Below are 5,088 nucleotides of genomic sequence, written 5' to 3' on the forward strand. Positions count from 1 at the left end.
AACATGGAGAAATCTACATCCAGAGCCGTGACTTTTTGGACGGACCAAATGTACAGAGCTGTAAAGTTGTCCACCATGGTAGCAGTTAGCTGCTAGCTAACCGTAGCTAACTTGTTTGTCCATTGTTTGGTCTGTGACGTAATAGGTCAACAGGAAAAAGGTCCAATACTAACAAGCTGAAAGGGGGCATATCAATAAGATAAGTTTGGTTACTTTGCAGATTCAGATTAAAATTAAATTAAATTAAGTTAAATTAATAATGTTGTAATATTACATATATATTAAGATAACACTTTATTGATCCCTAGAGGAGAAATGCATAAACTACCCAGCAGTACATAAAGTAATTAAAATCAGCTCCATCTTTTATCCGCTGTAACATTAAAGTGATGAACACATTAAGGCATCAATGATTAAAATATAATGTATATTATTCTGAAATGGGCCGTTGTGCATTATGAGGACTTTCAGTACCATTGGTACTTTGAGTATGTTTTTAAGTATATCTAACTTACAGGTTAAATATCTGCATGCAGGACTTTATGTTCTTCTTCTCTGTGGCATTAACACTTATTAAAGCAGAGGATGAGAGCACTTCTTCTTCCACCTCCTGTGCTCGGTGACGACACACAGATCATTAACTCCAACACACACACACAGAGTGTCTAATGGGTGTTATAGGCTGCTGACGCTGTGTGTTTGTCACTTAGAGGGAAACTCAACTAACCGTGACAAGCGTCAACATGACGAACCGTCTGTGACGGAAAACAAGACATGTTTCTGAGAACTTCACTTTGTCTCAAATCTCCCAGAAACCAAATCTGCTGCCTCTCACCCTCGTCTTCACAGTCCGTACGTCACCTGAGAGTCCGTACGTCACCTGAGAGTCCGTACGTCACCTGAGAGTCCGTACGTCACCTCAGAGCCCGTACGTCACCTGAGAATCCGTACGTCACCTGAGAGTCCGTACGTCACCTGAGAGTCCGTACGTCACCTGAGAGTCCGTACGTCACCTGAGAGTCCGTACGTCACCTGAGAGTCCGTACGTCACCTGAGAGTCCGTACGTCACCTGAGAGTCCGTACGTCACCTGAGAGTCCGTACGTCACCTGAGAGTCCGTACGTCACCTGAGAGTCCGTACGTCACCTGAGAGTCCGTACGTCACCTGAGAGTCCGTACGTCACCTGAGAGTCCGTACGTCACCTGAGAGTCCGTACGTCACCTGAGAGTCCGTACGTCACCTGAGAGTCCGTACGTCACCTGAGAGTCCGTACGTCACCTGAGAGTCCGTACGTCACCTGAGAGTCCGTACGTCACCTGAGAGTCCGTACGTCACCTGAGAGTCCGTACGTCACCTGAGAGTCCGTACGTCACCTGAGAGTCCGTACGTCACCTGAGAGTCCGTACGTCACCTGAGAGCCCGTACGTCACCTGAGAATCCGTACATCACCTGAGAGTCCGTACGTCACCTGAGAGCCCGTACGTCACCTGAGAGTCCGTACATCACCTGAGAGTCCGTACGTCACCTGAGAGTCCGTACGTCACCTGAGAGTCCGTACGTCACCTGGGAGCCCGTACGTCACCTGAGAGTCCGTACATCACCTGAGAGTCCGTACGTCACCTGGGAGCCCGTACGTCACCTGAGAGTCCGTACGTCACCTGAGAGTCCGTACGTCACCTGAGAGTCCGTACGTCACCTGAGAGTCCGTACGTCACCTGAGAGTCCGTACGTCACCTGAGAGTCCGTACGTCACCTGAGAGTCCGTACGTCACCTGAGAGTCCGTACGTCACCTGAGAGTCCGTACGTCACCTGAGAGTCCGTACGTCACCTGAGAGTCCGTACGTCACCTGAGAGTCCGTACGTCACCTGAGAGTCCGTACGTCACCTGAGAGTCCGTACGTCACCTGAGAGTCCGTACGTCACCTGAGAGTCCGTACGTCACCTGAGAGTCCGTACGTCACCTGAGAGTCCGTACGTCACCTGAGAGTCCGTACGTCACCTGAGAGTCCGTACGTCACCTGAGAGTCCGTACGTCACCTGAGAGTCCGTACGTCACCTGAGAGTCCGTACGTCACCTGAGAGTCCGTACGTCACCTGAGAGTCCGTACGTCACCTGAGAGTCCGTACGTCACCTGAGAGTCCGTACGTCACCTGAGAGTCCGTACGTCACCTGAGAGTCCGTACGTCACCTGAGAGTCCGTACGTCACCTGAGAGTCCGTACGTCACCTGAGAGTCCGTACGTCACCTGAGAGCCCGTACGTCACCTGAGAATCCGTACATCACCTGAGAGTCCGTACGTCACCTGAGAGCCCGTACGTCACCTGAGAGTCCGTACATCACCTGAGAGTCCGTACGTCACCTGGGAGCCCGTACGTCACCTGAGAGTCCGTACATCACCTGAGAGTCCGTACGTCACCTGAGAGCCCGTACGTCACCTGAGAGTCCGTACGTCACCTCAGAGTCCGTACGTCACCTGAGAGTCCGTACACGATATAATGTTGTCCTTTTATGTCTCTTTTATTTCCATATGTCATTACGAGCCCGGTCTCACTCTGTCCTTGAGATCCAGCACTTGGGCAGTGTTTTGAGGCATCAGAAACCAACAAAAAAGGCAACTTTTAACGTTGACATGATACGCAGCTGCTTACCGTTACAGTTTAACGGTGCCTGGCGGCGTCAGGGGGAACGCAGCAGGANGAGTCCGTACGTCACCTCAGAGTCCGTACGTCACCTGAGAGTCCGTACACGATATAATGTTGTCCTTTTATGTCTCTTTTATTTCCATATGTCATTACGAGCCCGGTCTCACTCTGTCCTTGAGATCCAGCACTTGGGCAGTGTTTTGAGGCATCAGAAACCAACAAAAAAGGCAACTTTTAACGTTGACATGATACGCAGCTGCTTACCGTTACAGTTTAACGGTGCCTGGCGGCGTCAGGGGGAAACGCAGCAGGACAAGGATGAAAGGGTGGTGGTAGCTTGGTAGCGAGACCAGATTAGTAATTACATATGGAAATTAAAGAGACATAAAAAGACAACATTATATTGTGACATCTGCTCCACACAGGACACACTGTAGTTCTGAAAACCTTTATTGACATGTAACAGCTGGGGTCATGAAGGAGGACAGCCGACTCACTAATGGTACAAACTATAAATTAACACACTGATGACAATAACGATCATAAAGCATCGTGTGCTGAACAGACAATAACAACAAAAATGACATTAACTTATGGAACAAAAAACAGCAACTACAAACTACTCAGTCCAGCATGCTGGGAAATGTGGGCGTCACTTCCAGTGTTGGGCACGTTACTCTAAAAATGTAATATATTACTTATTACTCTTTTCAAAAGGAAATAATATTACTTATTACTCTCTTCCAACAGTAATTTGTTACACTCCTCCTTTTATTACTATCACCCCATAAAATTGGTAACTGTGTATCTCCCCAAAATTCAGATGTGTCTCTGTGTGAATGTCAGGGTGAACAGTGCTAAGTGTAGCTAATGCTAGCTAGCTTCTATTTACCTGGGAGTTGTCTGTAACCTGTGGGCGGTATTCACCCAGAGATCTGTCTGACAGACGGAGAGTCACTCATGGAGCATCATTTCATCCACCACATATCCAACCACATGCTTCATCACTTCTCTGTATTTGCAGCTGTCCACCAGTAAAACCCAGTTTGGCTTGTTTAGCCAGTGTAGAGCTGCAGCCGACCTCCGGGCCGAGGAGGGCTCACCTTTGGTGGGGTGTATTTCCTGGAGCTTCACATTGTTGTGTTGTCGGTCGCTGTAGCCGAGGTTTTTCAGACCGGAGGATTGAGGACGTGTTTTTCACAGTGGAAGAGTTTTAGTCCGACGACCTGCAGCAGCGGTGTTCTCGTCATCTTTCCTCCCGACAGGATCAAAGTCATGAGAATGTTTCCAGCCGCTAAGTTAAACGTTTCAAACTAGCTCGCTGCTTTGTGGCCATTACCATAATGAGTCCACTGATGTGACGTTGTATTTCACGTCAGCAGTGGCGTGATAACAAAAGTAACGTTGTAACAGGAGCATATCTATGTTCCCCACTTAACCCTGCAAAAAAGGTTCTATGTTCCCTGGGTTGTTTTTTTTTTTGCAAGCGGGGAACATAGAACCCGGGAAACATAGGGATGACCCCGTTGTAACGAGTTTTTTGGTTTTGGAGTGACTGTAATATTATTACTGACATTTCATTAGTAATAAGTAACACTACTCGTTACTGGAAAAAGTAATCTTAGTACTGTAACATGTTGCTGCCCAACACTGGTCACCACAGTGTTAGTTTTTGCAGGGTCCATCTCTGAGAATCTATGTGCAGCCATTTCATCCACGCTGCCGCCTGCGTCTGTGATTGTCTCTCAAACAGTTTAGGACGTTAAACAGCCCTAAAAAAGTTTTTTTTAACTGATCCGATTGATGGAAACCTGCCGACACCAACACACACACACACACACACACACACACACACACAGAGTGCTACATGAAGGTGCGATTCTCTGTTCAGCTTTGTGTTTTCAGTCTGTATTTATTATATTTTGTTAAATTGTTTTCATTATTCGTATTAGCTTAGCGTGTTAGCAGGGCACCGCTGGACGTACAGACAACATGACTGATCACTGTGAAACTGAAGGAAACTTAGAAACATGAAGATTCTTGGGGACGTTCGGAAGAGCTTTTTTGTTGTCTGGTTTCTCAACAGATTCATGGACGTTTATTACCTTTGGACATCAGAGATGATGATATCAGGAAGTGGAAGTCACACTGAATCTAAAAATGTGTGTGTCATGTTTGCGTGTTCACGTTTCACTGAGTGATGAAGAAGAGAAGCTGATTCAGCTCCACCTTCATCCTGTCTGAACGGAGCTGTTCAATCAATTCAATCAATTTTATTTATAAAGCCCAATATCACAAATCACAATTTGCCTCACAGGGCTTTACAGCATACGACATCCCTCTGTCCTTATGACCCTCACAGCTGATCAGGAAAAACTCCCCAAAAAACCCCTTTAACGGGGAAAAAAAACGGTAGAAACCTCAGGAAGAGCAACTGGGAGGG

This window comes from Epinephelus moara, chromosome 24 (genome assembly GCF_006386435.1).
Source record: "Epinephelus moara isolate mb chromosome 24, YSFRI_EMoa_1.0, whole genome shotgun sequence".
NCBI lineage: Eukaryota > Metazoa > Chordata > Actinopteri > Perciformes > Serranidae > Epinephelus > Epinephelus moara.